Here is a 23,135-nt window from a genome sequence, read left to right as displayed (position 1 = left end):
ATTTGTTGCTGCGTGATAGATGGCATTCTCTTTATAAGGTTTTCTTTTTGTTGATCACTTTCATAGATAGTAGCATAATTAAAGGTGAATGGATGAACTATCACATCAGGCAATTGCTTTCTGTATATTACGGTACATGTACAATAATGTAGCCACAATGTAAACTAATTATGTGATTTGTGTTTAGTTTTCTGCTTATGTGGAGTGCAGAGCATACACAGTGACTTGCGTTCGTACTGTCATGGAAAAGAACAACAAAATGAAGGAAAAAGATTCCTGGGCTCACTTTGTTTTCTAGCTTTCATTCATTCTTTCTAAATCATTATATAACTGTAGTTTTTGAAAGATGGGCAGGGAGTGTGCTTGTTGTGTTCAGACGTGGGACAAATTTGCCACTGTCCATAAACCACTAAAAGCTGTGTTAGTTAAGACCAGAGACAAATAGCTTCAGAATTTTGCCCGTAGCTATGGCATTTTTCAAACAGGATGGGTATACTGGTTGTTTGTAGCTCCAAAATTAGGTGAACAGTGGAGCCACCAGAAAAATAACGAGCAGATTGATTGTGTATTCATTATTTGTGCATGGGGTCTCATCCACGCTATGGAGGAGACTCAGCTGGAGGCTATGGACACAGTCGACTGCAAATCTTGTCTTAATCAGGTATGAATGTTACCCACTACCTTAGTTCAGTAGCCATTCTTGGTTCATTCAGGCTACTGGCTGAATTTGGTTAAGAGAGATTCATGCATGGGACATAACCAAAACTCAAAATTTTCGGTATTCTTTATAGAAGCTATGGTTTGGAAATTGTAGCGCGCACACACACACACACACACACACACACACACACACACACACACACACACACACACACACTTTAATAAATCATGTGCACGCTACACATGAGATGTGTCTACTTGGGTGGTACACATGCATGCAAATGTGAGTATTTTATTTATGGAAGCCTTTTTGCAAGCCCAGTCATCAGTTATGTGGTATCTTCAGAGAGGTTGTAGGTCAGCCAGATTGACAGCAGAGGGAAACGCTAAACTTCGGAGAGCAGAGAAAGTAAGTCTAGTACGTGGTATTAGCTAACAGAGGTGCTGTATAATGGCAGTGATGGTAGTTATGCCCATGAACTACTAAGAATAGAAATGTGGCTGAAACCAGATATGAATAGCAGCTCAATTCAAAATGTGAGTAGAATATACATCGTCAGCTCAAAAGTATGTGGATGCTTATTAATTTATTTGTGAGCATTATATGTGGTCTGTCCCCCTTCGCCTTTATGACAGCTTGAAGACTGCTGGGGACACTTTCAATGAAGTTTCTGTGGAGGACTGGCAGCCCATTCTCCCTCAAGAGCCGAAACCAGAGGCAGCAGTGATGGTGTTGGACACTGCTCAGCGTGTCAGCTCAATGTTCTAACTCATCCCAGAGGTGTTCCATTTGGTTCACCTTGGGACTCTTGGACAGGCCAATCCAGTGCAGGAATATTGTTGCCCACACACTATTATCTCAAAGGTGCAGCTTTGTGACAGGATGCGCTATCATGCTGATACAGTCAGTCATTGTCTCCAAACTGTTCTTCTATTGTGCACAGTACACAATGATGTAAAATGTGTTCATATCCTTCTTTACTCAGTGTTCCTAAGTGCATTGAAGGTATGACACCTAACCACAAAAAACACCCCTGTACCGAAACACCACATCCTCCGCTCTTCACTTTTGCCATTACACATGATGGCAGATAAGATTCTCCAGGCTTCCGCCAAATCCAAAATCCTTCCTTTAGACCATCACAGGGTAGTGTGGTTCATCACTCCTTTGTGGTCATCTACTGTCCAAGGCCGTTGCTCCTCAGACCATCTCAAGCCTCACTTAGAATTGCATAAAGAAACGTGTGGATTATAGATATTTTGTATGAGAAGCACAAAAAAATATCAATATGCAGAGCATTACATAACAACAGTGACTAGCACAAGCAGATGAATGTTAAGTACATAGATATTACATAAGATAATTGTGAAGAGCTGCTTGACCATTGTATCCCATTCTTTTTGACTTGCTACATGGAATTACTTTGCTAGCTGGACTGTTGATAGCAGTTCAGAATTCATCAGTGATTTGTTCTGCTGATTTCTTGTGATTTATTATTATTATTATTATTATTATTATTATTATTATTTACAACCAATCTCCACAATGCTTGGTGGTCTCCATCTGTCAGTAAATGAGGTCTACCTGGTCTTGGTTTAGCTTTGGTTCTTCCTTCCGAAGTCCACATTACATGTACACCCCCCAACACCCTGTTTAATCTAGTGTGCTAACTGTCCACATGATGCAACAGCAGTACAGTAAAAAATAGTTGAATAAAAGTTTTGTGAGCAATTTTTTTTGTATGAATTATGCTTCATTAAGATTCTTCCAATAAATATAAGTGTTGATATCTTGTTTACCCATGGTTGGATTTCTGTGAGTACATCACTTCCAGTAAGTCAAGATACTCCATCCTTACCAGATGTTTCCAGTGGATGATCATGGATAACATTGTTCATTCCTTCCACAAATTTTAGGCATTACTTCTCACCCAGGACAATGCAGTGGCCATCAGCCTTGACTTAACAAACAAGGAAACTGCATTTGCATAGAGTTTTGGTGCTAACAGACAAGCAACACTGCATTAATGGGCACTGGCAACAGACGAACAAAGCGAGTGCCTTTGCTAACAGCATGGCATTGCCTGGCTCTCCTGAGCCCGTGACCATATTGTTTTGTACCCTAGATGACTGGAAAACAGTGGCCTGGTTAGATGAGTCCCAATTTCAGCTGGTAAAAGCTGATGGTGGCATTAAAGTGCAACACCGACTTCAGAAAACCATTGACGCAAGTTGTCAATAAGGCTCTGTGCAAGCTGGTGGCAGCTCCAAATAATGTGGGCTGTGTTTACCTGGAATGGTCTGAGTCCCCTGGTCCAACTGAGCCGATCATTGACTGGAAATGTTAATGTTTGGCTACATGGACTTTAATGGATTTCTTGTTTCCAAACAACAAATTTTTATGGACGACAGTGCACCATGCCACTGGGTCACAATTGTTTGCAATTGGTTTGAAGAACATTCTGCACAATTCGAGTAAATGATTTGGCTACCAAGATCACCGGGACATGATTCCCATCAAACATTTATGGGATGTAGTCTGGTCAGTTTGTGCACAAAATCCTTCGCCGGTAAATGTTTCACAATTATGGATGGCTGTAGAGGCATCATGACTCTATATTTCTGCAGGGGACTTATTAAGTCTGTGCCACATCACATTGCTGCACTTCACTAGACAAAAGAAAGTGACATAATATTAGGAGGTATATAGGAATGTTAAGGATTGGTTGATACGGTACATTTTGAGGCATCAAGGACTGGTCACTTTGATAATGGAGAGAACGATGTGTTTGGGGGAGGGCTATAAATTGCAGAGGAAGAGCAACGCTTGAATTCAGTGAGCAGGTTTAAATAGATATAGGTTTGCAGTAGCTATGCACAGGTGAAGAGGCCTGTACAGGATAGACTAGCATGGAGAGCTGCAACAAACTATTCTTTAGATTTAGGATCACGTCAAGAACAAGGATATTGGGAGAAAAGTAGCTACTTTGAAGCAAGGTGCTGCTGCTGCTGCTGCTGCTGCTACAGCTAGAATATTCAAATGCTGCTGTTACTGCTACATCATATGAAGACTATGTGTAGCTTTACTGATTTCAGTGACCACAGTAGCTGTATATTTACTGAAAAAGTTGAAAAACCTGTTTAACATGAAAATTAGGATCAACTGAAATTTACATCTCCAAGTCCAAGTATTATATTAAGTTATTGGTAGACTGGTTGATAAAATATACTATTGCTTTGATTTGAAATATCTGGGCATTTCCAGTTTCATGCTTGAAGCCAACCAATGATCTGTAACAGACTCTTGAACCACAATTTACATCTCCTTTCTGAATCCTTGACGAGAAGGCAAAGTCTGTATGCAAATTATTTTTACCCACGGCATTTTTGTTGCGAATTTGCCAGTTAAATGTAAATTCCTTCTAATTATTAACAGAAATATTATTAGGGAGAATATGTATTGATAAGGAAGTGTAAGAATCCCAAGCTCACTGTAGAGTCTTCTGCAAGATGTTCAGTTAACTTCAAATAATACACTTCGTGCATACCCGCATTGTGCCTGAAGATTATGCCATAGGGCAAAATATGTTAGGAATCCTGTCTTTAGGTCAACATTATTCTTAGTGCGCACTTGCATTGTCCTCGAAGATTATGCCAAACGGCAAAGGCAAAGTATAATAGGAATCCTGTCTTTAAGTCAACAGTGAAAGTGATTTCTTAGTACAAAGCAGAAATAACTGAGTTCTTTGGCTGATTTATCCATGTATTGGTGTCATGTCCAATTAATGTCCATCTGGAACCCAGAAACTTCACAAATGGAGCCTCATCCAGTGTGTGTCCATTGTTGTCTAATTCTGCTCTCTGTTAGTCATATTTATTTGGTTGCAATTGCATTATATGAGTATCTGTAAGATTAAGGATTAATATGATTGCTGTGGCCAATTGTTTCACTATTTTCCTGACTCTGTCTGGTATGCATGTGTTCTGGCACTTTATCAGCTCACTGGTCAACAGCAGATATCTATTTTTGAAGATTCTAATATCCATGGTAAATCATCTGTGTAGTTCAAGAACAGAACTGGACCAAGCATCAAAACTTGGGTGGTCTGGTATTTAATCTTTCAGCACTCCAAATTTAATTCTACTCAAGTTATAGCATTTGTTAATTTGAAACTACATTTTCCGTTGTTAAGAAATGGCTCCCATCTATGATTTACACAACTGAAGGTGCTGGCAAGATCACACACTGGAAATGCGAGCTGGGTAAAATTTCTCATTTAGTTCAACCAGAACATAGTGATCACATGCTTATCCCCACTTCTATAAATACAGGAAAACCCCCTTTTTACACTTTTCAGTGGACTGGCCCAAAAAAGTGTAAAATGCAGGAAAGTACAAAATACAGGAAAGCATAAGAAACACAAGAAGGAAAATTTAATAAATTACTATTACAGTCACTCTTCATATTGAAATTAAAAGCATTTAAATTTTGCCTTAAAAAATCTGAAACATTTAAAAAAATGAAAGTAGTTCAAAAGAAAAACTACTTTTGCATGCTGTGGCAATGGTTAATTCTAGGAGGGTTTAGTGATCTTGGATTAAATTGCGTGGAGTGAAGCAGTGAGTTTTATATTCTCTGTTGTTACAAATACTTGGCTGCTATCCTACAAATAGGTCGTGATGTCTAGGAGTGTTGTTAAGCTGTTTTTGGCTGAATTTTCTGAATATCTCAGAATTTTCCCTGGTGCTGTTAGGCTGGGACATAAGAGCACAATCTGAATTGTCAGAAAACATCTGGTTGTGGTGACAGACTGATCTGTAGCATAGCCAGAGGTCAATGTTAGGTTGGAATACAAGAGCTTGGCAGTGAGTTGGCAAAGCCGATGAATGTGAAAGTAAAATATCTGGGTTAGTGACAGACTGATCTGTAACATATCCAGAGATGTAGGTTATGTTGGATTACAACAGTTTGATTGTGAGTTGGCAAAGGCAGTGAATGTGAAAACAAAAAACTCTGGTTTGGTGGCAGACTGGTCTGTAGCATAGCCAGAGCTCTAGTTTAGGTTAGAATGCAACAGTTTAGTTGTCAGTTGGTGAAGCAAAATTCAGGAAAAGGAAATGCAACAAAAGCTGTGAAATCATACGAAATAGGGTATTCGGTGCAGTTCAGTGAAGGTTGAAAAATGCTTGCTTGAGTCAGTTCAATTTCGGACCAAGGAAGTGTTGTTCAGAATAACAAAGGAAAAGATCCTCCCTGGGATGATGATTGTTGCTGATTGCTTCATACAGCATTCAAGGTACTGAAGGTTTTCTGCACCGTAAAGCGAATCATAGTGTGGACTTCATTGACATGAAAGATCAGTCCGTCCCCGCACAGAACATGGTCATATTGTGGTGGGACATCAGAGGTGCCATCCCATGATATGGCAGTAAAACCAAAGATTTTGTGGAGTAACTAGCTCAGTGTATGTTCTGTCGAGCATATCACCAGAAAGGAATATAACATCACCTTTTCGTTGAAGTGGCTAAACTTAATCCGCCCTGAAGTATTGTGAATAAGTAATTTTTTCGAAAATGTTGCAAGCATGACTAGCGACCGCTATTCTGTGCCTTTCGGGGAAACTAGCGCCTTCAATTTCCTCAGCGTTCTGGTATATTGCGGCATGTACATTTTGTACATTACGTTGGACTGTCTACTTTACTCGTGTTTCATTCTTAAAATTTGTTCGTCATATGTGTGTTTGCACAGTGAAAAATGTGATGATATGATTGGCTAGTTACATTATGTGCTCTCATTTTGTGGTCTGATTGGCCGAGGAGATCACGTGTCCTGTGACCAAATTGTGTAACAAAAGCACATCGTACAGTGCAATATTGATTTCACCGTTTCTGAAGCTATTGTGCCATATTTGGTGGATTTTGAATTTATGCTTGCTTTACCCGCAAATATGTAGTTTCAGTGCTACAGCTCATTAAAGATCTATCCAGGAGATATTCTTTCCTTGTCAGTTTGTTGTGCTACAGTGCTTGAAACTGCAATACCAATATATAAAAATTTTACCCAGCAAACAATAGGTACATTAGTAGTATAGTCACGAAGTTAAGCCAAAAATTAAACAATAAACACAGTCAAGAAACATGACCATATTCAGCCAAAAATAACAGCATAACAAAAAACAAGCACAGCCAGCAACAAAACAACAATAACACAAAGAATACCTGAAAACAAGAAAGAAGATTCAAGATACACACAATGACCTACAAGTACAAACTCTCACATAGAATAACAAACATTTTCAAAAGATAAACATAGCGTTCAAAACAGATAGTTCAGTCCAAAAGTACATTCCAAAAATAACAAAAGAGACAGACATCTGCCAAAAATCAGGAATATAGCAACTACAATGCAACACATGTGATAGACGATATGTAGGGCAAACCAGCAGACCATTCAACAAGCAGTACAAAGAACATATAGCATGGAAATATAGAACAAGCCATTCAACTTTTCCAGAAGATTTAAGAGAAAATAATCACCAACTTACTGCAAGAAAGACAGATATGAGAATAAATAGAATAAATAATGAAAGACACCTCCTAACCGAATAAGAAAATTACCACATATACAAAACAAAGGTTGAATAGAAGATACTACTAAATGCCGAAGTGAATATGGCTGTCTACTGGTTGTTTACATTGATTAATCACTTAATAGACAGTAATCCCAATATCACAGAGAAAATGACAGTTAGTTAGTTATATTACTTGTTCCATGGATCATGAACACGATTCTTTCGTAATGATGTGGAACGTGTCAAAGTACAAAAGATTCATTTATCCCAAATAATCTTTGTTAGTCTTATATACGGTACAATTGTTAATACTTACTGTATTTCTTTAGCCTATGTCTAAAAATTCATCTATGGAGTAGAAGGAGTTGTCATTCAGGAATTCCCTTAACTTACTTTTGAATGCCGATTGGTTGTCTGTCAGACTTTTGATATTGTTTGGCAAGTGACCAAAAATCTTTGTGGCAGTATAATTCACCCCCTTTTGTGCCAATGTCAAATTCAATGAACGGTAGTGAAGGTCACCCTGTCTCCTAGTATTGTAGCTGTGGACTGTGCTATTAATTCTGAAGTGATCTGGGTTACTAACAACAAATTTCATTAGGCTGTATATATATATTGTGAAGCTACTGGCAATATCCCTAATTCTTTAAATAATTGTCTACAAGATGATCTTGGATGAGCCCCAGACATTATTCTGATAACACGTTTTTGTGCAATAAATACGTTCTTTCTTAGTGATGAATTGCCCCAAAAGATGATTCCGTAAGAAAGCAACGAATGAAAATATGCATGGTAAGCTAACTTACTGATGTGCTTGTCTCCAAAATTTGCAATGACACTAATAGCATAGGTAGCTGAGCTCAATCGTTTCAGTATATTGTCAATGTGTGTCTTCCAGTTTAAATTCTGATCAATACAGACACCCAGAAATTTTGAACAATCTGCTTTAGCTAAAGATTTCCCCCCACACTCTATATTTATTTCCGGTGTTATGCCTTTCCCTGTACTGAACTGTATGTACAGTGTTTTTTCAAATTTCAATGAAAGTCCATTTGTGGAAAACCACCTAATAACTCTTTGAAAAACATTATTTGCATTTTCCTCAGCTGATTCTTGCTTTTTAGGCTTGGTTACAATACTTGTGTCATCTGCAAAGAGACCCAAGTTTGCATCTTCATGAGTATAATTAGGCAAGTCATTAACATATATTAAAAACAATAAAGGCCCTGGGACAGAACCCTGTGGTACCCCATTCTTGATACATCCCCAGTCTGAATAATCTGATGCCCTTTGTGTACTATGTGGGTTTACTGTTTCAACCTTCTGCATTCTACCAGTTAAATATGAAGTGAACCATCTGTGTACTGAACCATTCATTCCATAGTACTTCAGCTTATCTAAGAGGATTTCATGATCCATACAATCAAAAGCCTTAGAGAGATCACAGAAAATCCCAATTGGTGATGTTCTACTATCCAGAGCATTTAAAATTTGATCAGTGAAAGCATGTATAGCACTATCTGTTGAAACACCTTTCTGAAAACCGAACTGACATTTTGTTAAAACGTTGTTCCCACTGATGTGTAAAGTTACTTTTGAGTACATTACTTTTTCAAACACTTTTGAGAAGGATGTCAGAAGTGAAATAGGACGATAATTGATGACGTCTGTCTTGTCACCTTTTTTATACAAGGGTTTAACTATGGCATATTTCAGTCTGTCAGGAAATATTCCCTGATTCAATGAGTTATTACATATGTGGCTAAGAACTCGACTTATCAGGTGTGGACAAGATTTTAGTATTCTATTGGAGATACCATCAGTCCATGTGAGTTTTTATTCTTAAGCGAATTTATTATTTTCTTAATTTCAAGCGGTGAGGTGGGTAGGATTTCAATTTCATTTGTTTGCACCGGGAATGCCTCTTTCATATAGAGTTCTGCCCTATCTGGTGAGCAGCTAGTGCCTATATTTTCCACTACATTTATAAAATGATTATTAAAAATATTTTCACCCTGTGATTTTTCATTTATAAGCTTTTCATTGTGCTTAACAGTAATACTGTTGGCCTGTGACCGTGGTTGCCCTGTTTCCCTTTTAACTATATTCCATATTGTTTTAACTTTGTCATCAGAGATGCTAATCTCAGACTTGATACACATACTTCTGGATTTTTTATAACTTTCCTTAGTATATTACAATATTTCTTATAATGGTTGAGCTTTTCTTCATCTCGACTTATTCTAGTGTCTTGGTATAGTTCCCATTTCCGGCTACAAGAAATTTTAATCCCTTTAGTCAGCCATGGTTTTTTATCAAGTTTATTTGAATTATGATTCACTAATTTCTTAGGAAAACTGTTTTCAAATATACCCACAAGTTTATCATGGAATAAGTTAAATTTAACATTTGCACCAGGTTCCCGATAAACATCCTCCCAGTCTACCCGTTTCAAGCTTTCCTTAAATTGTTGAATTGTTATATGGTTAATTGGGCGTATTATTTTGTTTGTTTTTTTCACATTACTGTATGGAGCAAAGTCATGAATTGAAAGTAGCTGTGCATCGTGATCAGAAAGCCCGTTCGTAATAGGATAGGTGCTTACTTCTGTTAATTTATCTTGGTCTATGAAAATGTTATCTATCAGGGTGCTACTGTCTTGTACAATACGAGTAGGAAAATCAATGACTGATGTCAAATTGTAAGAGCAAGGTAATAGTTCAAGGTCGTTCTTCTTGCTTGAGGGTTTAAGAAAATCTACGTTAGAATCTCCACAAATGATAATGTGTTTTCCCTTTTCTGACAGATAACGCAGCAAGAGATCTAGGTTTTTAAGAAACATTTGAAAATTTCCAAGTGGGGACCTATACACAGTCGCAATTATGAATTTACCACTGTCCAATTTAAGCTCACAAGCGCATACTTCAATGTGTTGTTCTACACAGAATTTTGCGGTTTCTATGTTTTTAAAACTATGTTCCCCCTTAACATAAATGGCAGCTCCTCCTTTCTCCATATTGTCTCTACAAAAATAAGTTGCTAGTTTATACCCATTAATATTTACATTTTTCATTTGTGTAGTTATATGATGATCAGACAGGCACAGTACATCAACTTCTGTTGTATTTTTAATATTCTCAAAACAAATTATTAGTTCGTCTATTTTGTTCCTTAATCCCCTGATATTTTGGTGAAATATATTAACACAACTGTTTCCTCTACCTTTATTCGAACCATTTATTTTTTTACCTTTAAGAGCTGCCTGTCTGGACATATTGTTCAACCTAAAAAAGGTGCCCCTATGCCCTTTCGGGTCACAGGGGTTTTGCCTTGAGTGCTATTGGCCCCCTTTAGACGACCTAAAATTAAATCAGCTAATCTATCCTTCCCTAGACTATTTAGGTGCAGGCCATGACGAGTGTATCCCCATCTCCCAATGCTACCAACAGGCACTGTATAAATGTGTGTTTTTGCACAGTCCAGCAGCTGCTTGCTCAACTCTCTGTTAACTCGCCACACAGAAGGGTTAAGCGAGGGCTGATCGTAACGCTGCAATACCTCAACAAAACCCACATTCGTACATCCTGTTGCAGCTCCTATTTTATCCAGGTCACTCTTAATATCATAATTCCTATCCTTAGCCAGGCTGTTTCCTGCCCCACCTATTACTATCACCTCATCATTCTTGTCAGAGTCCCTACAGAGTGGTCCTATGTCTTCTATCACCTGGCTAAGCCTAGCACTTGGCTTAAACAAACTCGTGACCTGGTAATCTGCTCCTAATTTCTCCTGCACTAGTTGGCCTACACCCCTCCCATGACTGCTACCTAGCAGTAAGACTTTTCTTTTCCTATTACTAGATTTTCCCGACCTAATGCTGTTACCAATTTTAGTAGTCTGCTGCACCCTACTTTTAACTACTCCTGTTTTTGGCTCCTCCCTTCCTACTTCAGGTAACAAGGAGAATTTATTCATAACTGGAACTTCGACAACATCTACATGGCTGGTCCCTTTTCGCGATTTCCTTGTTACCAATTCCCATTTCCCGCAGTCTTTTTCCCCCTTTAACTTAGCTAATTCAGTTTTTACCGAATCTAGTTCAGCCTGAAGGGCACACATCTTTTCCTCCTGTTGTACGAATCTTTTTTCTATACTACAGAACCTACAGTTCCATGGGAGAGCCAAAAGCATAAGCTCGTCAAATTTCCCGCTACATGAGCCCCAATGAAAAACACCCCCACATACCACACCCGATTCTATCTTCCTACGGCAGCTTCCACACTTAGTACTCATGGCAATGTACAGTAATAAAATTTAAACAATGATTTCTTAATACAACAAACTATATTCTTAAATCAGTAAGATAATGAACCTACAATGGATGTAATCTAACGAGCTACATGAATTTAAACAATCGTTACCTGATAGTAAACAAACGCCAAATGGAAAGTCTATGAACAAATAAGTTTGAATAATCTACAATCCGACGATAAAAAGTCTTTAATTATTGACCAAAGAAGTATTTAAGATTATAGGCGCAAAGTTAAGTAATAATAATAGGTCTACACACGCACGAAATTTACGCCTACAAATGTAAACAAACACTGACGAAAACCAGCCGTTAAGTAAAACCTTCTTTACAAGTAAAATACGCTAATATACTCCAAACCTTCAATACACAGTCTAACACAGATGTTAATTTAACTATCTAAACTATAATTTACACTAAGTTTAATATTATTATATTACTGAACACTTAACTTTTGCCAGAGCTCCGAAAGCGCGCGCACCTCTTGCTCCAAAGATCCTATTTTACAACATGTTGAGAACAGTGACAAAAAGCAAAAATGCAAATTTTCAACCAGTGTGTCAGTTGAGAGAAAGCTGTGTGGGTAAAGAATGATGAATTAGACACTGATCTGTATGTTTCCATTTATTATAAAAACCTCAACGAAATATTTTAAATCTTTAGCCTATAAGTGCAAATGACAACTTTATGTGCAAACAAAAAAAATTGTAATCTTTCAGAACACCCACTGAAGATGCCTTGTAAATAAGGTAAAATGCTTCTGGATGCACCAGATAAATAAAAATAAAAAACTTATTGTGCAGCATGTAAATGCATTTTTCTTTTGAACTACTGTAATTTATATATAGCTGCTGCAAAAATGGCCACCACAAGAAACTGTTTTTGTTTGTTTCTAAAGCAGTTAGCTTTGCTTGTCTCTCCACAGAATAAAAAGCATCAAACATGTTGTTATCAACTGAAGCACTAGCAGTGTGGTGCCTCCAAATGTTAATAGCTTCCGTAGCTTCTTTACTGATTGACACAATTGGTTCTCGATCATCATCATTTCCTTCTTCTTCTTCTTCTTCCTCTTCTTCTTCTTCTTCTTCTTCTTCTCAAATTACCTCTTGTTTCTCTTCTTCAACGTGTTTGGTAATGATACTATCTATGGCTGGCACCTCTGAAATGATGATTGAAGTATCAACATCGACTTACTCTAGAAATGCAGACCATATGCCTATCACAGAAAAAACTGTAGCCTCAGACAAATCTTCTTCCAATTGTTCCTGTGTGTTTTCTGTGAACATGAAACAGTTAGAAGTAGTCAAGGTTACATCCATCCATGCTTTGGTACCGAATGCATAGCATCCAAAATTGATATGGTCATAGATTTTTGGTCCACGCGATTATCGTACATAAATACAGCCTCTGGACAAGCATTTTTCTCTAGTTCCATTTAAATGAGTGGATGATTCCCAGATTTATAGTTCAAGCTCATTCATACAACTAGGAGGCGGAACACTAACTTAATATTTTTGACCTGAAGATTGTCATGGTGTGCTGGACATTTGTCAAGTAGCAGCATTATTTTCTTATTTTTGACCCAATTTTAGCATCGAGCACATGCACGGTGGACATATAAGATGGAACTGGTCATTCGTGCATTGCTGCTGGAATCATAATTAGTGGGCAGAGTTATAACATTTTTTTAAAACTCCTTGGCTTTTTAAATTTACCAAATACTGGAGGAGGTAATTTTTCAGACCCATCGACACTGACCGTAAATAAAATGTTTATCCAGTGCTTTGTCAGTTTCTGGCCATGGCATTTCTACAATTAAAACATAAGATTTTGTTAGGTAATATATTATAAAAAGATCAGTTTTCTCAACGTTAAGAATATTTTTTGGCTCATAATCTTTAAAGATATTTTGCAGTTCTTTTTCTATTGGTCCACAGTTCCACCATCAACACTTACAGTTTTACTACACAGTTTGTTGTAAACAATGTTATGGTAAGTTTTAAATTGATCAGTCCACTGATTTGATGCTGTGATGTTGGTAATACCCATTTCGCAGCAAACTGAAGGACCTTTTCTCTCAGCGTGTTGCCATTCCCAATGCTCTCCTGCTAACAAACCAATCTGCAGCAAGTTTTCTCCAAGCGATCGTATACTGATGGCTAAATATATTTACACTTTCCTGCTATGGAAGCAGACTGTCTCGCATTAGCTTTGATGTTGGGCCGATTTCTCACAATTGTGCTTAGGGTGGAAGTGGAAAGTCCTAGGCCCTTCACGAATTGAACTTGTGATCCAACATGCGAATCTACATGTTGTAGAATTGTAACAATATTATGAAAAGGAAGTAAATAAATACAGCTTTCGGTCATTAAGGGGCCTTCATCAACAGTAGATGCTGAGACTGCAGTCGTGTGTGTGTGTGTGTGTGTGTGTGTGTGTGTGTGTGTGTGTGTGTGTGTGTCCGTCCACGTCTATTGTTGACAAAGGCCTTAATGGATGAAAGCTTTATTTATTTGTGACAGTCTTTTGGTCGTGCCTATGTGCAACTCAGCATCTCCGCTATATGGTGAGTAGCAGCTTTCCCTTTCATAATGTCATTACATTCCATCCTGGATTTTTCATTGTTTGATTGTTGTAGAATTGTAATTTTTTCTTCCACAAAAATACATTTCTTAACTTTCTAATCATTTTATTCATAGGCACTGATTCAAGTTCATGGGTGTACCCTGTGAGGGACAGTTTTTTTTTTTCACTAGTTTACTGTTTTACTTAATAAGAAAAGCCGCATGTTTTCTCTGATTGCGCGAGTGCATTTTTGTATTTAAAATGTTTATTAAAAGCAGTTTTTCACTGGTTTTCTGTTTTATTCAATAAGAAGTGCTGTAGCTCTTGTGTTCAGAGAAGCAGTCACTATACAGAAAAGGCAAAATATAAATTTTACTGGCTACTGTTCGTGAAGTTCAATCTAGTAGCACATTTTGTTTCAGAATTCCTTATTAAATATGCAGGAATATTTTTTTATTTTTTGGTGATAGGAAGACTTCTTACCTAATTCCTTTTGTGACATGTATGCACAATTTGGAACATTTCACGACAGGTGTCTTCTGTTTTCAGTTGTGGCAACTTATGCAAACTGATGGTAGTGACTCTAGTAGTAGGTTTCATTCTGCTCATTGAGCTGTGTTGTTGTTGTCTTCAGTTCTGAGACTGGTTTGATGCAGCTCTCCATGCTACTCTGTCCTGTGCAAGCCTCTTCATCTCCCAATATTTACTGCAACCTACATCCTTCTGAATCTGCTTAGTGTATTCATCTCTTGGTCTCCCTCTACGATTTTTACCCTCTACGCTGCCCTCCAATGCTAAATTTGTGATCCCTTGATGCCTCAGAACATGTCCTACCAACCCGTCCCTTCTTCTTGTCAAGTTGTGCCACAAACTCCTCTTCTCCCCAGTTCTATTCAATACGTCCTCATCAATTATGTGATCTACCCATCTAATCTTCAGCATTCTTCTGTAGCAACACATTTCGAAAGCATCTATTCTCTTCTTGTCTAAACTATTTATCGTCGATGTTTCACTTCCATACATGGCTACACTCCATACAAATACATTCAGAAACGACTCCCTGACATTTAAATCTACACTCGATGTTAACAAATTTCTCTTCTTCAGAAATGCTTTCCTTGCCATTGCCAGTCTACATTTTATATCCTCTCTACTTCGACCATCATCAGTTATTTTGCTCCCCAAATAGCAAAACTCCTTTACTACTTTCAGTGTCTCATTCCCTAATCTAATTCCCTCAGCATCACCCGACTTAATTCTACTACATTCCCTTATCCTCGTTTTGCTTTTGTTGATGTTCATCTTATATCCTCCTTTCAAGACACTATCCATTCCATTCACCTGCTCTTCCAAGTCCTTTGCTGTCTCTGACAGAATTACGATGTCATCGGCAAACCTCAAATTTTTATTTCTTCTCCATAGATTTTAATACGTACTCAGAATTTTTCTTTTGTTACCTTTACTGCTTGCTGAATATACAGATTGAATAACATCGGGGAGAGAGTACAAACCTGTCTCACTTCCTTCCCAACCACTACTTCCCTTATATGCCCCTCGACTCTTATAACTGCCATCTGGTTTCTGTACAAATTGTAAATAGCCTTTCGCTCCCTGTATTTTACTCCTGCCACCTTAAGAATTTGAAAGAGAATATTCCAGTCAACATTGTCAAAAGCTTTCTCTAAGTCCACAAATGCTAGAAATGTCGGTTTGCCTTTCCTTAATATATTCTCTAAGATAAGTCGTAGGTTCAGTATTGCCTCACGTGTTCCAACATTTCTGCGGAATCCAAACTGATCTTCGCTGAGGTCAGCTTCTACCAGTTTCTTCATTCGTTTGTAAAGAATTCGCGTTAGTATTTTGCAGCTGTGACTTCTTAAACTGATAGTTCGGTAATTTTCACATCTGTCAACACCTGCTTTCTTTGGGATTGGAATTATGATATTCTTCTTGAAGTCTGAGGGTATTTCACCTGTCTCATACATCTTCCTCACCAAATGGTAGAGTTTTGTCAGGACCGGCTCTCCCAAGGCCGTCAGTAGTTCCGATGGAATGTTGTGTATCCCTGGCGCCTTGTTTCGACTCAGGTCTTTCAATACTCTGTCTAACTCTTCACGCATTATCAAATGTCCCATTTCATCTTCATCTACATCCTCTTCCATTACCATAAAATTGTCTTCAAGTACATCGCCCTTGTATAGACCCTCTATATACTCCTTCCACCTTTCTGCTTTCCCTTCTTTCTGTAGAGCTGGGTTTCCATCTGAGCTCTTCATATTCATACAAGTGGCGTCCTTTTTTCCAAAGGTCTCTTTAATTTTCCTATAGGCAGTATCTATCTTACCCCTAGTGAGATAAGCCTCTACATTGTTACATTTGTCCTCTAGCCATCCCTGCTTAGCCATTTTGCGCTTCCTGTCGATCTCATTTTTGAGACGTTTGTATTTCCTTTTGCCTGCTTCATTAACTGCGTTTTTATATTTTCTCCTTTCATCAGTTAAATTCAATATTTCTTCTGTTACCCAAGGATTTCTACAATCCCTCGTCTTTTTACCTACTTGATCCTCTGTTGCCTTCACTACTTCATCCCTCAGAGCTACCCATTCTTCTTCTACTGTATTTCTTTCCCCCATTTGTGACAATTGTTCCCTTATGCTGTCCCTGAAACTCTGTACAACCTCTGGTTTAGTCAGTTTATCCAGGCCCCATCTCCTTAAATTCCCACCTTTTTGCAGTTTTTTTTTCAGTTTTAATCTACAGTTCATAACATATAGATTGTGGTCAGTCCACAACTGCCCCTGGAAATGTCTTACAATTTAAAACCTGGTTCCTAAATCTCTGTCTTACCATTATATAATCTATCTGATACCTGCTATTATCTCCAGGATTCTTCCATGTATACAACCTTCTTTTATGATTCTTGAACCATGTGTTAGCTATGGTTAAGTTATGCTCTGTGCAAAATTCTACCAGACGGCTTCCTCTTTCATTTCTCTCCCCCAATCCGTATTCATCCACAATGTTTCCTTCCCTCCCTTTTCCTACTCTCTCATTCCAGTCAGCCATTACTATTAAATTTTCGTCTCCCTTCACTACCTGAATAATTTCTTTTATCTCCTCATACATTTCATCAATTTCTTCATCATCTGCAGAGCTAGTAGGCATATAAACTTGTACTACTGTAGTAGGCATGGGCTTCGTGTCTATCTTGGCCACAATAATACATTCACTATGCTGTTTGTAGTAGCTTACCCGCCTTCCTATTTTCCTATTCATTATTAAACCTACTCCTGCATTACCCGTATTTGATTTTGTATTTATAACCCTGTATTTGCCTGACCAGAAGTCTTATTTCTCCTGCCATCGAACTTCACTAATTCCCACTATATCTAACTTCAACTTATCCATTTCCCTTTTTAAATTTTCTAACCTATCTGCCCGATTAAGGGATCTGACATTCCACGCTCCGATCCGTAGAACGCCAGTTTTCTGTTTCCTGATAACGATGTCCTTTTGAGTAGTCCCCGCCCGGAGATCCGAATGGGGGACTATTTTACCTCTGGAATATTTTACCCAAGAGGACACCATCACCCCATTTAACCATACAGTAAAGCTGCATGCCCTTGGGAAAAATCATGGCTGTAGTTTCTCCTTGCTTTCAGCTGTTCGCAGTACCAGCACAGCAAGGCCGTTTTGGTTATTGTTGCAAGGCCAGATCAGTCAATCATCCAGACTGTTGCCCCTGCAACTACTGAAAAGACTGTTGCTCCTCTTCAGGAACCATACTTTTGTCTGGCCTCTCAACAGATACCCCTCCGTTGTGCTTGCACCTACGGTACGGCCATCTGTATCGCTGAGGCATGCAAGCCTCCCCACCAACGGCAAGGTCCATGGTTCATTGTGCTGTGTTACAACAGGTTAAATTTAATTTACATCTCTTTAGAGGATAGCCATCTCTGTAATGTGCTTTCAAGAATTGTAATTACTTCTACGTGAAATACACTAACCTGTTATGGGTATGCAGTCTTATCTTGGTGTGACAAGATGTCAGACATAAACATTACTACTCAAGATGCTCCATAATATGGTGACAATTTCCATCCTCTTCCCACTCAGGACCACTGAACTGAGTGACCTCCTTGTCACCAACAAACTGTAGATTTTGTGCCTGTTGTTCTGTGTATACGAAAAATGCAAACTTCAGAGTTTTCACCAATATCGTGTCACAAGTTTTATTTACCGTAATTTTATAATGAGTATCCTTAATAGTCTCACATTAGAACGCAAATGTTTTAGCACACAACCACTGCTTTTGTGATAGTCACAAAGGTGGTGGCTGAGTGTTGAAATGCACAAACTTCCAAAAATGAAGGTAAAAGGTGGGGAAACCTAAAATGCAGGAACGTAAAAATGAGGTTTCACTGTAGGTGTTCTATATATTTCAATCATTCAGGAAACCACAGGTTACAATGCTGCTCGTAATGGATCTTTCAAATCTTGATTTGACTTAGTTCTCTCCTCCTTACACAAGATGCTTTACTCCCAGATGTTTGTGACCCTCCTCTCAGCTTCTGCTGTAATTGCCCTTGACCAAATTTTTAGTACTGATTTCATAGTAAATTTAAGAAAGAAGTAAATTTCTCATTTATTGTGTGACCCTGCTAAACATTTTTACCATTGTTCATCTAGTTAATTCTTTCCAAATAGTGAGACTTGAGGCAGCTTTGATAATTCTGTGAAACTTTACTTTTCCCTTGTTAGCCAAACTTGATAAATGGGATGGTTTATTGCTGCCATGTGACTATCATGGTCAGTATTAGTGATTTATCTGAATCTCGCATTTATTTATTGAAAGGCAGATGTAGAAATAAGTTATCAATCCCTATTTTTGTTGAGAATTTTTCGGGGAGGGGGTGTTGGGTGGGGGGGGGTAGGGGGGGGGGCGGGTAGGGGGGGGGCGGTGGACGAACAAAAAATGACATCAGTAACTCTTTAACTCTTTAAGTAGCCTTGATCGTGTCAAAGAGCTAGTTGGCTAGTTGATAGCCTTCCAAACTGAATAGGAAGTGCTTGAAACTCAGCCAGGTACAGATCAAAATAGTGATTATGGCGTATTATGAACAAAATTTTATTTAAAATAAATCAATTCACTGTTGCACGTGCAACACAGTCCAAATACATAATTTAGTGAGATAAGTACAATCACACATGCTTGTTGGGTAACTAAGTGAAGCGTTTTTGTGTGTTGATGTGTGGTGCTACAGAAGCCCGCCTTGGAGGGAACGTGGAGCGTCATGAACAAATTGCACCAGCAGTGTCATCCACAAATCACATCAGGAAGTATGTGTGCTGACTAGAACACATTCGGCATTTGTGGCAACTCTGGGAATATGAAGTCTGACTTCACCCAGTTGATGGAGACAGCACTGGGTTTGCTGTTAATTGAAATGGCTATCTTTTCTTTTAGTTCTGCCAATGACAAGATGAAGTCCCTTGTGTGGAGGTGTCAGTGGTAGTTTCACTCCATCTCTTGTAACATAACATTTGTGCATGCCTTTAGCTCATGGTGCACAAAGGTTTGCGATGTTCTATGCCTCGATGCTTTATATGGTCACATTTGGGTCAGAAAAGAAGTTTGGTTTCCTCCATCATCACTGTGTCTGGATCAATGAACTCACCAGGATGTTGTACTTCTCCATAAAGTAGCTCGGCTAGCAAAAAGAGTCCAGGTTGGGTTTGAAAGTGTTTCGCAGACCAAGTCCTTACTTGCTGGGTAATAACTTATTGTCTTGCGATGTACGGATAGAATCTACTCCTATGGGCAGATAGTTCAGATTCAAATTGTCAGACATGGTCTCTTGAGATGTGTAGTGAATAACTGAAACAGGATATCCAGTGTGAAGCAAAGACGCAGCCTAACATTTTCGCTGAAGTATTGTTATTGGTATCAATTCAAGCCAGCAGGCAAGGCAGTTGATTGCTGTTAATAGATATCGTTGTCCATTTGAGTGCAGTAATGGACATACTACATTGATATATGAATGTGTAAATCTAACAGTTGTGTCCGGGAAATTTCCCACAGTTGTGTTTTCCTGGTGAGGTACTTTGTTACCCTGGCATTGAACACAAGTGCAACTCCAGGTTTTACAATTTTTCTGCATACCATGCCGGACAAAATGTCTAGCTATCAGTTTAACTGTTGATCTTACACCACGGTAATATAAGTTGTGTAAGCTCTCAAAAGCAGATCTACAGCATGAAGAAGGTAGGAATGGATGAGATGTCTCTTTCAAGACTTTGCTATATAGCTTAATGTTTATAGCAGAAATGTCAATCAGTTTCATCTGAAACTTGGAGGAAGTGTCTTTCATAAGATCCTGAAGTTCAGGGTCCAACTCCTGTGCTTTTCGAGTTGAGTAAAACCCACTGCATCTGTTACACTGTTTGTGCAAGATAGACAGTCAGCTACCATGTTTTTAATTGCTGATATTGAGCAATAAATTCCATTGATTGTGTTGCCATGGTAAGAATTTTCATTGTTGTGCATGAAGGTGTAGATAAGTGGTTTGTGGTCTATGCAAATTGCAAACTCTCTCATCTCTAACTGCATGCAAAAATACCTAACAGATTTGTAAACTGCAAGTAGTTCATGATCATATGCACTCCATTTTTGTTATCATGGAGAGATCTTGTGCAAATAAAATGCATAAAACACAAATAGTTGTCATGCACCATTTACATATTGTTCTAATGCTGTGCCAATTGCAGTCTGATGTGCATCCACCACCAGCATGAGAGGTGCTTCTAATGTGGGGTGTATAAGGATTGCCACATTTGCTGTACTGTGCGTTGCTCTCTCGAAATCAGTGCTCATAGTGTATGTCCACAGTACTGGCATTTTCCACTTAACTTTAGGGCCAGACAGTGCTGTGGTTAGAGATTTTTGAATCTCTGCTGAATGGAGTGGATAATGGTGGTAAAAACTGAGAATTTCTACAAAGCAGCACAGTTCTTTTGTGGTTTCCACCCACGAAATTCTCAGTATTCCTTCTACTTTTTCTGGAAGCAGTAATGATGTGCAATCAGGTAGCCTAAAAGAGAGACCTCTGATTTTCCCAAAAACACACTTGGCAGTCTTTAGTACAACCGTATTTCTCCAGGCATTTAAAGATATTGATTAAGTGTTGTTGATGTTCCTCTGCCATGGTTGGAGAAATGAGGATGTCATCAATGTATGCAAAGCAACATGACAAACCTTGTACCATTGAATCTATAAATCTTTACCATGTCTGCACAACATTTTTAAGCCAAATGTCATAAAGCAACTCTCAAAGTGGCCAAGTGGTGTAATATAGTCATTTTCGGTATGTCCTCATTGGTCACAGGAATGGATTGTTATTGAAAACATTATTGGAGGAATCAGTGATTCAGTTATAATATTTGAAAATAATTATAACCACCTAGACCACTGGCACATTTGTTCAAAGGTGACCATTTTGAACCACTGCATGATCATCTTTAGACCTAGCTGTAATATAATGCAGGATATAAATTAGAGGGATACATTAGAATAACTTACTGGCTATAAAATACAAAATGTAGATATCCCCATTTTGAGGGACAAATGGCTCTGTATGGAGCAGTAACTGCTGAATGACGGTAGTCAACTACTGGAGAGAGTAGTACAGCTACTTCTTAAATATTGGAACCTCTGCCTCTAGAGGTCCAAGATCAGTGTCTTCCATCTCAATAGTAAACAACTCCTTTGTACATCTATGACAGGTCATATGCTGGACTTCACCTTTCGATATTCGCAGCCATCTCTTTAGAAACCAGCCTGATGCTACATCTTTGTTACAGTGTCCATCACCTCCATAGAAGCTAACAAAATTGTGATTATTTTCCAATATGCTCCTAAAGTGATCCTATCTTAGGTGTCTTACGCAAAGCCTTAGGTCCTTCCCAAAACCTCTCCTCTGAATTCATTTCACTCCTAACCCCTTTGACACTTGACATGACCACCTTCTATACACTCCCCAAAAACCCAAAAATCCTAGATGCTTAATTGTGGCTGGTTATTGAGTCCCCACAGACAGAATTTCATCTCGCATTGACCAACACCTGCAACCACTGTTCATAATCTAGCTTTCCACATCGAAGATACCAACCGCTTCCTTCACCAACGCTTCACCTTCCCTACCCCTTTACCTCCTGGATCCATATTTGTCACTGTTGACTCCATCTCCCTATACATCAACATCCCTCATGCCCATGGTCTTACCACTGTTGAACACTAACTTTTCGAACATCCTTCAGATTCCAAACCCACTACCTCATTCCTCACACACCTTATTAACTTTATCCTTACCCACAACTAGTTCTCCCTTGGAGGGAAGTTGTACAAATGAATCCACGGCACGGCTATGGGCATCTGCAAGCTGCCCTCCTATGTCAACTTGTTTGTGGGCCATCTAGAGGAGGCCTTCCTAGCCTACCAAAATGACAAGCCTTAGTCTGTTCAGGTTCATTGATGATATTTTCATCATCTGCACTCAGGGCCAAGACAACACATCTTTATTCCAGTGCAACCTCAACACCTTCTCTCACACCTGCTTCATGTGATCCTCCTCAACTTAGTAGATGTTGACCTCATCCTCTCTGATTGCTCCACCTGCACCTCTGTCCACATTAAACCCACCATCCACCAACAGTACCAGCATTTTGTCAGTTTTCATCCCTTTCACACCAAAAAATATCTCACGTACAGTCTGGCCACCCAGAGAAGGCATATTTGTAGTGACAAAAACTCCCTTGCTCTATATGCTGAGAGTCTCACAGAGGCCTTCACAGACAGGCATAACCCCCAAATCTAGTTTGCAAACAGATTTCTCATGCCATTTCCCTCACACCCCCAAGAATTGGCCACAAAGGAGTGCCCCCCTTTGTCACCCAGTACCATCCTGGACTGGAACAACTGAACCACACCCTTTGCCAGGCCTCTGATTATCTATCATCATGCCCTGGAATGA

The 23,135-nt window shown here is 38.7% G+C and overlaps 1 protein-coding gene across 6 annotated transcripts in view; it reads left to right on the top strand.

Moving 5' to 3' along the window:
- The window catches only part of LOC126279088 (coiled-coil domain-containing protein 186-like), a 183,766-nt gene that overhangs the window by 98,528 nt on the left and 62,103 nt on the right, over positions 1-23,135 (top strand). The gene's annotated exons all lie outside the window — the stretch shown is intronic.

The sequence above is a fragment of the Schistocerca gregaria genome, chromosome 6, assembly GCF_023897955.1.
Source record: "Schistocerca gregaria isolate iqSchGreg1 chromosome 6, iqSchGreg1.2, whole genome shotgun sequence".
Lineage (NCBI taxonomy): Eukaryota > Metazoa > Arthropoda > Insecta > Orthoptera > Acrididae > Schistocerca > Schistocerca gregaria.
Note: the sequence above shows the minus strand (reverse complement) of the source record. Positions and strands in the feature narration are given on the sequence as shown.